Below are 12,725 nucleotides of genomic sequence, written 5' to 3' on the forward strand. Positions count from 1 at the left end.
TTTCTTAACCTTTAGGCATTTTAGGCTTAGGTTTTGGTTTGCTTATTATAGAAGTGTTAACAACACTGACTTCATCTTTGGTCCTCCATCTTGTTCATGCCTGCACAATGACCTCCCTCAGAGCTCTGTGTTCCAGGCCCTGTGGTGGTTAATGTATAACCTGACCAGAATCTGAAAAGACTTGTTTTGATCTTCCCTAAAGTGGTGCACTGAAAGCTTCACTTTAGATAATTAGTGAAATTGACTGGTGCACAGAAGGCCCCACTCTAGGTAACTAGTAAAGATGACTGGCACACAGGTAGTGCCACTTTAGATAACTATCCATGACCTCACCACCATGCCCCTCCCTCTATAAAAGCTATGGCTTGAGGTCTGGACTGGGTGGAGAACAGTGATGGAGAACAGCTGGGTAGCTCTGGATCCTCTGTCCAAACTCCTGGTCAGTAAGTTTCTGAATAAAACTTGGTGTGAGTGGTATGGAGTGGCTTGCTTCCCCTCTCAGTCTTAAAGTGCCTTCTCAGTCTGAAGGATAAATTACTGACCCTCTTCCACCTTCTAACACTTATGTAAGCTACAAAGCCATTAAATCAAAATAAAGTAAGTTTACTCATCAATGAGTTACAGACAGAAACTACACCAGGTGGAGTTGTCACACAAAAAAACTTTTTTTGCAGCAACTAAGGAGGTCAAGGGAATAACTTCCAAAGCCTTGACTTCCTGAGCAAAGGTGAATTTAGGGTTAGGATGAATATTTAGAAAAGGGAGCCTTGTCATCGTGTGCAGAGGTGGGCATAAGGTGGTGCAAGAACCTTAAGGAAACATGCCTATACATACATTGTATGTTAATGTTAATGAAGATTGTATTCCTCCTTGGCAGAGATTTTAGTATTATAATGAGGTAAAGGTAACTACCTGCCACTCCACGGTCCATTTGTGTAAGTATGAGCTGGTAGTTGAGCTCAAACTGGTCTGGTTGTCAGAGCATTTCATCAGGGCAGTCGTTAATGCTTGAGGGTAGTTTTGGTTTTCACCACAGGATGCTATGGCTATCAGGTCTTTTGCCTGAATTAAGAGAGAAGCTGGAAGCAAGAGCTTAAGGAAAAATGTGGAACAAAGGTCAGTGGGTAGAAGCAGGTGGGCAGTAAAGGCCAGGTCTTTGGGTCTAGCTGGTGACAAAACCACCTCAGTATAATGGCCTCCTTGTTGACCTAATTTAACACTTGTTATGAATGCTAAGGCAGATTTTATTCAGGACTACCATAATAGGTACAGGTGCTATAGTAATGGGGTTTTGCAGTAGGGAGAGAGATTGGGCCCAGCTCTGAATACAACCAGGAAGAATGGGGATTTATAGCCAAGAAATTGGTGGGGTAAGGGGGTCTGGAGCTGGAAAATTACTAACAGAGAGGTCAATTTAGTCAGTTCACCCTAAAACTGACCTAATAGGACCCTTACTGAAGGCAGGCTAGGGTGATAAGACAGTCCTCAGTGTGGGGGTGGGAAGGAAGGTTGGGGGGGTGGTTGATGGGGAATGAGGAATTTGATCAGATACAGAGTGATTAGATATCAAGGGTGGGAGACTCTGCCCAACTGACTTCACAGGATTATTGCCAAAATTAGGCAATTCAAAGACAGACAAGTAAGTCTAAGGTCAGCAGGTATAAGTATAGAGGGCTCAGAGAAGCCTCACCAAAGTTCAGTCATCTCCTCCTCCTTCTGTTTAATGATTATGACCAGAAGGTAAATAATATTTAGCCAACTCTTTTTCATTTATACTGTACTGCCAACCTAGCATTTCAGGTTTCATCAGGCTTCTTATTAAATATAACTGTAACTTCTATCTGTCATTATTGTCAGTCTAAGAACATCAAAGCTAATACTGTCTGATTTCTGCAGACCTCTGTCATTATCTGGTGTTTCTTGAAGGCTAAAGCTCTCCTTTTATAATGGTTGTGTGTGAGGGAAATGGGAGTTTTCAGGTAAAGGTGGCTCTGTTGTTAGGTGCTAGAGGAAGGGGCGAAAGAACCTCATAAATTCTTCAGTAGAAAGCTGCAGGCTGAGTCCCTGCTGCCTTTGTTTGGAATTTAAAACTATTCCCAAGGTATATGTGAGCATTGCTCTCTGTTCACAACCCCTCCCCCATAACATGGTGATCTCTCCAATCCATTATCTGTTTGCTTTTGATAGAAGTGTGTGTGTGTGTGTGTGTGTGTGTTATTTGATTTTGCTTCTGCTCTATTCTGATTTCTTTGGTAACTGCCTGCTTTTCTTTCACCTTTATCATCTCTTTATCTTATCTATTTTATTTCAGCTTTTCTTTCACCTTTATCATCTCTTTATCTTATCTATTTTATTTCAGTTTTGTCATATTATTTCTCTTATGAAAGTCTATTCTGGCTTAATAAAGGAAAGCATCGCTTCCTTTACCTCATTGAGAATAAACTGCATATATTTTATTAAGAAATTTTATGCTTTATGAAGGAATTCTATTGGAGGTGGAGTGGCATGAAATTTTCACAGGAGCCTTTGTTGTCTCGCTCTTCTATTGTTTGTAATCCTGTGTTATTTTTGTTTGTAATACTAGATTAATTTGTTTTTCATCCTATGCCTTTATTTGTTTATTGTTGTTGAAATTATCTGGATCCTTTATCTGGGAGAGAGGGAGTGCTGGTTTTTAGGCTGGCAACTTAAAGCCTGTTTGACCATAGAGTCATCCAGAGACAATATAAGAAAAAACTTGGCATTGAAAATTTTGCTTTTGAGTTTCTATTCACTTTGGAGCTCTCCTCTTTTTAAAAGTAGAGGTGAGATTATCATAAGGAGTGCCTCCACTGTGTCTTCTATTGGACTAGTAGCTATTCAGTATTTCTTAGTTCCCTTTGTAGATGTAAATTATCAGTTCAGATCATCTAAGCAAAGAAAAAAAGACCCCTTCAAGTCTAATCTGAGAAGAAAATCTTGGGAGTGAAGTCCCAGTTCAGAGAACAAAGGAAGAATAGACCAGAGGCTTATTTACCTTTCATTGCTTCAAGGATTCAGAGGCTAGCAAGCATACAGATGCAAAAGAAAGCTTAGGGCTAGACATTCTTTTTTCAACTCTTTCTTTCTTTTGTTAGATGCAATAGGCAGACCTGCCCTGGGGCAAAGGAGCTAAGGAGATTCTAAACCTGGGCTGAAGGCAGTGTGATGGTACGAATGCAAAGGGCTTTTGTTATTAGGGTCAAGGGGATGGTAAAATATAGAATGCAGAGAGGAATCCCATGGAAATGCAGTCTAAGAGGGTAGGGCTTGGGAAAATGGTAGCAGTTTTTCTTCCTGGGAGGATTTCCAGGATGGAGAGATCTTTTCTTTAGGATTTCTGACAAGCCAAACTTGGAGGGCATCCTTCCCCAACATCCCACTACCTCTTGAGAATCTTGGACTATATTGAGGAGGGTGTTGTTTATAAGACAAAAAAGGACTTGGGCTCCCTAGTGATCCCCAGACCTAAAAAGATGGCCTTCTTAATGTCAGGTAATGAGCCTCATCTTCTGTAGTGACTGAAATACTTGTGTTGTTTTAAGTCAGACTGGGAAATATAAAATGAAAGAGAGAAAAATGAGCATTTGTGATTAGATTAACTTTACACTTAAAGAAAGGGGTGAAGGGGTTCAGGACAGCTCTCCCCAAAACATGCCATTTTGGCAAAGGTTATTTTGAATTAAACATGATAAAAATCCAACAATTTAAGGGAAAGCTCTTTACCTCTCCCTACCTGCCTAAGTTTACATTGGAAAGCAGGGTCTGTACTAGGATGAGAGCTATTACCAGAGGTTCCTTTTTACTTAAGAAACTAACCTGTATAAAAGGGCAATGAAAAGTCCCCCAATAATGGGTCCATGATTAAAGGAGCGAGACTGATACAAAGTGAAGGTCAAGCAAAGCTTTATTTCGCACCAAGCATGGAGAATCAAACCTACCGTCAAACTGACCGGTCGGGGCCACCCCTTACAGACAGGGCGACCCCTCCCTGCCTTACAGATTAACTTATAGAGCAAAGGCCATGTGGTTGAGCCTGGCCACACACAGGGGGCCAATGAGATTGTAACACACAGAGAAAGCTGCACAGTCATGCTAAGCCACACACGGGTGGCCAATTGAATTACAATTCACCCCATAGTAGCTATTTGAACTAGCCTATCACCTTGGTCAGAATTGGCGCCAAAAAGGGGGGGGCCCACACTCCTTGGTAGCTAGGGAGACAGTATGTGAGCTCTACTGATTGGATGTCTCCACCTGACCCGATTCATCCCTGCATTGGGGCTGTTATCTCCACCTGACTGACCCACCCTTGTATTTGGGCTTTGTTACCTGGGACTGGTTTCCTGGACTTGCTTTTAAGTAAGTTCCCCTGGGGGGGCAGGGTCAATTTAAGTTTTACTGCATAAACAACAAAATGGCTGTTCAACCGAGGTGGGGCCGCTCTGGCTAAATAGGCCCTTACAGGCAACTTTGTTTTTTTAAACATTTCCTCTTCTTCCTGTGAATGACCTTCCTCCCCTTTGTATTCTCAAGCCTCTACACCTCTTCATATATTTTGCTTACCTGTCTTTGGAATATCTCATATTTCTGTGGATTACCCATAGTACATAATTAAACTTTTGTTTGGCTTTACCCTGTTAACCTGTCTTATGTCAATTTAATTTTTTAAACTAGCCAGAAGAATCTTGAAGGATAAGGGGAAATTTTTTTCTCCCCAACACTAGTATTATGCGTTCCAGTCAGCTTTCTCCTCTTCTTAGGAATGGTTGCTTGACATTTGAAGATTCCCTAGTTGGGAAAACACATTCCAGGCATGTCAGGTTAGCATTTGAAATTTTCAAATCAGAAGCCACATTCCAGAGGGTTATGTTATGGCTTCAGTCATCTTTATCTTACATTTATCCCAGGGGCTTTGTTATGAGCATAATGAGATTAGAAAAGTTTTCTTATTGGTGAAGTGAGTTTCAATTTATGTGGATTGGAAAAAAAATGTTTTTAGGGATACTTTTACACTTATATAATGGTTAAAAAAAAAAAAATAAGCCAGACTAACAGATTATACATTTTGGATTAACTCTCCATATTTGAAATGTTATAATGTGTCTAGGATTATAATGGGAGGATTTTTTACTCTGATTTGAGAATTAGCTCAGACCTGCCCCAAAGTTGCAACATTGCTCTTCCTACCTCTGTTTTCTGTAGGGTGCACTGGAGCATCTTAATGCCAAAAAGCCAAGAATTCATCAAACTCACTAAACCATTTATTTGACTGTTTTAGGGCCTGATTATTAAATATTTATAGATGTGTCAGAATGAGATTTGAGACTGCTTTCATTATAATATACCATCTGGAAGTGAGGACCCTGTATTTGTCACCTGCTTCTAATTACTGGAAGCCATGGATAGCTATCAAAAACCAACTGATCACTGTGTATGACCAAAGCAGTTGCCTTCAGCTCAAGTCATGATCCCGGGTCCTGGGATCAAGCCCTCCATTGGGCTCCCTGTTCACCTGAGAGCCTGCTTCTCCCTCTGCCTGCTGCTCTGCCTACTTGTGTGTTCTCTCTCTCTCTCTCTCTCTGTCTGTCAAATAAATAAACAAACAAACAAATAAATAAATAAATATTTTTAAAAAGAAAAAAAGGAAGTTTTCTTTATTAATGTAGATTTCCCCCACAAATGGGGAAATTTCATTTAAGCTATTTAGGGGGAGCTTAATTGCTTCTTCTGAGTCATGCTGGTTCTTGATTGCTTTTAGCTCAAAATAATCCACTTGACAAAGTTGCATATTTTGGGGTGGCATGTTCTATACGCTTCATCAATAATAATAACTTTTTCCTACTGCAAAATTAACTCTACCTCTCAGCATATACAGAAATACATTCTCCATGTATTGAAGAAATAGACATAAACAATTTAAAAAATCATAGAAGAAACTAGTAGTATTCATGATCTTGTGGGCAGGGAAGTCTTCTGAAATGTAACCCAGAATAAAAAAAAAAAACAAAAAACACAAAAAACCAAAGACAGATTTAATTAGATAAAAGTGAAACACTGAGGTATGACAAAAGATATTGAGAAAAATGTTAAGAAGCAACAATCTGGCAGAAAATATTTTCAATGTGTAAAAAAAGTCAGAAAATAATTAATTACTTGCAATTGCACTAATTAAATGATGACAGAGATGATGGTTCTTAATCACTTAGAGGGCGTGTCTATCTGTCATCTATTTCAATATCATAATTTTTCCTCACTTAATGACATAATCTGAATATATTTCCATATTATTAATTATGCTTCTAAAACATAATTGTTAATAACCCAACAGAATCCCACTGTGCTGTGTGTGGTATAGAAGTTGTAGTTACTGCAACAGCATTGCTCTGGAGGAGACTTAGTTGAACACTCCATCTCTTTCCCAGTGATACACCCTGGCTCCTTTAGATGAATGCTGGACAAATATTGAGTCTGCATGGTGCGCCTGTGTCTCATGATCCAGTATTGCCTACCTCTCATGGTTCAGATTAATCAAAACCTTTCTTCTTTTTCTCCCTTTTAAGCAGAAGGTGAAAAACCATGCAATAGCATTAAACTAGGAAACGTGTGAAAACTCCATGATGAATTTCTCTAATTATAAGCAGCTTTCTCAATAAATATAGATATCACCCTTCTCATCAATAGATATTTTCATAAAATAATAGGAAACTGAGTTTCACATGTAATCAGATACAGTAACTCCTCTTTCCTGATACCCTTAAATAATCCTTTAATTCAGATATCTTGCAAATTTTTTTTTCTATTAGAGCAAACATAGTATAATTTATCTAATTAAAATGAATTGAAAGTTTTGGGGGTAAGTTCAAATGATTTTTCAAATGATTTTTTTCAAAATGTTAAAAGCTTTACATTTAACATGTTACATTCATGTAACAAGTTAAATAAAAAGAGTGAGATTGCTTTAATGAAATTAAAATACATTTTAAAATACAGTATTTTAATGCTTTTATAAATTTGTGACCTTGTAATAAATTCTCCTGATTAAAGTAAAAGGTAAGAAAGCATAAATGTGAAAAATAGAAAAAAAATCCATTCAAAATCTCATAACTGTTAATATTTATTATATTTCTTTTCATTTTCTAAGCAGAAGTCTCTTTCCTCTTTCCTCCATAGATATATTATGACATTACACATACAATGTGAATTCATTTTTCATATGACATAAAACAAAAAATTTTAATAGAACTTTAATTCTATGAAAAGGATCTTTCATCCAAATAATGCACATTTGAGATATGGACCTTCTATCTAACAGCCAGAAAGAACACCATGTTAAAATAGATACATCCATAAACGAGCCCCTGTTCTGTACAGAGCCTTTTTGGAATTTACAGAAGATACTTGGATAACATTCTTTATTTCAGCTTTCTTCCCAATGACAAAGAGAATGGCTTTTGGCAGCTGGGCTTGTGATATACTGCCAATCACCAGAGGCAATGCCTGATGATTAACTTAGGGAATCTCATTGCTTTTGACTGATAGAAAAGGAAAGGGATAGTTTCCAATTTATAAATATTTGGTTTATTATTGCATGGCAGACATGAAACACATTTTGTGAAAAGATACTATTTATGTCAAATATATGCTTCCAATAGGTTGGCAAACAGACATCTTCTGTCTACAGATCAGTGATAGTTATAGCAGCCATCCCTTAGGTACAGACACCTCTGAGGGTCATTGTACCTACAACGGTTTTCAAGCATTGAGCTGGGCTTTTACATTTGTTCTTAACCTGGGTCTGAGAGGAGCCCCTCATGCCATTATGCATTTCCCTTCATTGAAGTCTAGCCTCCCTAAAGAAAGCCTGCTGTGGAAGGCGTGGTCTTCTCAAATATCACTTACATAGACTGTTTTATGTAAAGGAAATAAATAATGTACAGAAAATAAAATTAATGCCACTGACCCGAGGTATTTTATCTATTTCTGACACCGGAATTCCCATCCTAGGAGTAGAAACCCTGACTCTCTGAAGAATGAAAAGCACATAGTACAACCATTTCAAAGCAAAACCCCCAGTGTGCACAAAACACAGCTTTGGATAAAAGATGGCAGCTGCAGAGCTGGAATGGTAGCTGGTTGCCATGGTTACCAAGGCTCTGATTCAGCCACCATATGCCACCTGGTGTTCTTCGCCTGAAAAAGCAGGTCTGTGGTGTCCTAGATTGGAGATGGAGCTATGATGGCCATAGTTGTTGAGAGAAACAGTACTGGTCTGGTGTTTGTGCTATTTTACCCATTGACAGAAGATTTGGGGTGCCACAGAATTACCATTTAAGGCAGGGGTTCAGTTGGGGAAAACACAAACACACGCCCTCTTAAAAAAATCATTCTCATGTGGAAACACTGCTATATGTACGTTTGTTCTCAAAGATCAATCTTTGGGGCACCTGGGTGGCTCAGTGGGTTAAAGTCTCTGCCTTCAGCTCAGGTCATGATCTCAGGATCCTGTGATGGAGTCCCGAGTTGGGCTCTCTGCTCAGCAGGAAGCCTGCTTCCCCCTCTCCCCTCTTTGCCTGCCTCTCTGACTACTTGTGATGTCTGTCAAATAAACAAAAAAAAAATTTTTTTTTAAATATCAATCTTTGTCCTCTTTTCAGAGCAAATTTTCTACCCAGATCTGCTTTGTCATACAGTATTGCAATAGCAACAGACTCAAAATGTTGGGTACAATGGTTTCTGAATATTAGAGTACACCAATTCTCAGGCATCCAGAATATCTAGTACCCTTGTGTCCTTTTAAAAGTGCTGTATGACAAAGAATAGCTGTTTGACTTTATTTATTTTTTTTTTAAAGATTTTATTTATTTATTTGACAGAGAGAAATCACAAGTAGGCAGAGAGGCAGGCAGAGAGAGAGGAGGAAGCAGGCTCCCTGCTGAGCAGAAAGCCTGATGTGGGGCTCGAACCCAGGACCTGGGATCATGACCTGAGCCGAAGGCAGCGGCTTAACCCACTGAGCCACCCAGGCGCCCCCTGTTTGACTTTATTTTAATGTTGAATTGTGTCCAAATTTTGGTTATAAAAATATAGAATTTTATATACTTATTATTTTATATATGATTTTTAATATACAAATATAAATTATACATCAATTATAATATAATATCTATATAAACTTTTATATTGTTCCACAGTGGAAGATAGAGATTCTGGGCACTTGTCGGGATTCCTTGAGAGTGTTCACAATTATTATGTGGTTGTTATGCAATAGTAGGGAAATAATACAGCATACTATACACTGATAATATCATCTAAAAATTTCAGCTCTTACTGCAAGTTTTGGGGACTTCAGGTTTGATGTTTATATTTGTGATAAAGACACCAAAGAGATTTAGATTTTACCAGGGATTCAACTTTGAAATAGACATTTCAGGTTACCTTTGTTTCCAGTTGTGAGAGCTATTAAAGTGATTACTGATTTCATATTAACAATTTGAGCATTCAGAATTGTATATGTTATTTTGCTGTCATTTTTATCAGTGCTGAGGAAGCAGTTATCAACATAATAAATAAAATGGTTAAAATATAACAAAAATATAACTCCTAGTTTTACTACAATTTCTCCATTGTGTCAAGAATTTTAGTACTATGCAACTAAAAACAAAAGAAATTTTTTGGGGCACCTGGGTGGCTCAGTGGGTTAAAGCCTCTGCCTTCAGCTCAGGTCATGATCCCAGGGTCCTGGAATCGAGCCCCACATCGGGCTCTCTGCTTAGCAGGGAGCCTGCTTCCTCCTCTCTCTGTGCCTGCCTCTCTGCCTACTTGTGATCTCTCTCTGTCAAATAAATAAAATCTTTAAAAAAAAAATTTGTTCTAGAGATTGCTATGACATTTAATATGCTTTTAAATTTTGGTGTTCATCAAAACAGCCTCACTTTTAATTAACTGACTTTATAATAAATATTATAAATTTGAAGTTGTAAACTGCATTATGTCAATCAAAGCTAGCTTTTATTTCTTTTATATGTTGGGTTCCCAAATGCAATTTTTCCACCAAAATAGAAGGCTGCTAAAAAGAAATCTGAAAATCCCTATAATTGATGATGTCAGGACTATAGTTGGATACCTTTTTTGAGGATATTAGACCCAATCTCAGTAGACAAATCAGTTGAGGGAATTTCAGGGAATTTGGCTTCTATTCTTTTCCAGATAGAAGTATGAGTCATTTTAATCACCCCCAAAAGAAACTCTGTTAGGAGTCACTCTCCTTTTCTCCCTACATCTCCTAACCCTAGACAACCACTAATTTACTTTCTGTTTTTATGGATTTGCCTGTTTGGGCTATTTCATATAAATGGAATTATATAATATATGGTCTTTGGTGCCTAGATTATTATTTTTTAAAAACATTTCTTTATTTTTGAGAGAGAGGGAGAGAGAGAGAGTAGGTAGGGGGAGGGGCAGAGGAGAGGGAGAGAATCTCAAGCAGAATTCCCACTGAGCATGGAGCCTGTTTTGGGTCTTGATCCCACAACACTTTGATCATGACCTGAGCTGAAACCATATATATTCTTTCCTGCTTTGTCGAAGATTAGTTGACCATAGAGTTAAGGGTCCATTTCTGGGCTCTCTATTCTGTTCCATTGATCTATGTGTGTGTTTTTATGTGAGTACCATACTGTATTGATGATGACAGCTTTGTAATAGAGCTTGAAGGCTGGAATTGTGATGCCACCAATGTTGGCTTTCTTTTTCAACATTCCTCTAGCTATTCAGGGTCTTTTCTGGTTCCATATAAATTTTATAATTATATGTTCCATTTCTTTAAAAAAATTGATGGTATTTTGATAGGGATTGCATTAAATGTGTAGATTGTTTTAAGTATCATAGACATTTTCACAATATTTGTTCTTCCAATCCATGAGCATGGAACGTTTTTCCATTTCTTTGTGTCTTCCTCAATTTCTTTCATGAGTAATTTATAGTTTTCTGAGTACAGGTTCTTTGCCTCTTTGGTTAGGTTTATTCCTAGGTATCTTATGGTTTTGGGTCCCATTGTAAATGGGATCGACTCCTTAATTTCTCTTTCTTCTGTCCTACTGTTGGTGTATAGAAATGCAACAAATTTCTGAGCATTGATTTTATATCCTGACACTTTGCTGAATTCCCGTGTGAGTTCTAGCAGTTTTGGAGTGGAGTCTTTCGGGTTTTCCACATAAAGTATCATACCATCTGCAAAGAAGAAGAGTTTGACTTCTTCTTTGCCAATTCGGATGGCTCTTGTTTCTTTTTGTTGTCTGATTGCTGAGGCTAGGTCTTACAGTACTATGTTGAATAGCAGTGGATATTGGACATCCCTGCTGTGTTCCTGACCTTAGGGGAAAAGCTCTCAATTTTTCCCCATTGAGAATGATAATTGCTGTGGGTTTTTCATGGAATGAAATGTCTTTGATGGTATTGAGGTATGTACACTTTATCCCTAACCTTTGAAGAGTTTTGATGAAGAAAGGATGCTGTACTTTGTCAAATGCTTTTTCAGCATCTATCGAGAGTATCATATGGTTCTTGTTCTTTCTTTTATTAATGTGTTGTATCATATTGATTGATTTGTAGATGTTGAACCAACTTTGCAGCCCAGGAATAAATCCCACTTGGTTGTGGTGAATAATCCTTTTAATGTACTGTTGGATCCTATTGGCTAGTATTTTGGTGAGAATTTTGGCATCTGTGTGCATCAAGGATATTGGTCTGTAATTCTCCTTTTTTGATGGGGTCTTTGTCTGGTTTTGGGATCAAGTTATGCTGGCCTCATAAAATGAATTTGGAAGTTTTCTTTCTATTTTTTTGAAACAGTTTCAGGAGAATAGGAATTGATTCTTCTTTAAATGTTTGGTAGAATTCCCCTGGGAAGCCATCTGGCCCTGGGCTCTTGTTTGGTGGGAGATTTTTGATGACTGCTTCAGTCTTCTTACTGGTTATGGGTCTGTTCAGGTTTTCTATTTCTTCCTGGTGCAGTTGTGATCATTTATATGTCTCTAGGAATGCATCCATTTCTTCCAGGTTGTCAGATTTGCTGGTGTATAGTTGCTCATACTATGTTTTTATAATTGTTTGTATTTCTTTGGTGTTGGTTATGATCTCTCCTCTTGCTTTCATGATTTTATTAATTTGGGTCCTTTCTCTTTTCTTTTTCATAAGTCTGGCCAGGGGTTATCAATCTAGGACTAGCTCCTAGTTTCATTGACTTGTTCTATTGTTCTTTTGGTTTCTATTTCGTTGATTTCTGCTCTGATCTTTATGATTTCTCATCTCCTGTTGGGTTTAGGCTTTCTTCTCTGTTCTTTCTCCAGCTCCTTTAGGTATAGACTTAGGTTGCATACTTGAGACCTTTCTTGTTTCTTGAGAAAGGCTTGTATCACTATATACTTACCTCTCAGGACCGCCTTTGCTGTGTTCCAAAGAATTTAACAGTTGTGTTTTCATTTTCATTTTTTTCCATGAATTTTTTCAATTCTTCTTTAGGTTCCTGGTTGACTCATTCATTCTTAAGAAGGATGCTCTTTAGCCTCCATGTATTTGGGTTCTTTCCAACTTTCTTCTTGTGATTGAGTTCTAGCTTCAGAGCATTTTGATCTGAAAATATGCAGGAAATGATCCCAATCTTTTGGTACCAGTTGAGACCTGATTTGTGACCCAGGGTGTGATCT

This window comes from Enhydra lutris, unplaced genomic scaffold, assembly GCF_002288905.1.
Source record: "Enhydra lutris kenyoni isolate GAN:26980312 unplaced genomic scaffold, ASM228890v2 scaffoldscaffold27, whole genome shotgun sequence".
Lineage (NCBI taxonomy): Eukaryota > Metazoa > Chordata > Mammalia > Carnivora > Mustelidae > Enhydra > Enhydra lutris.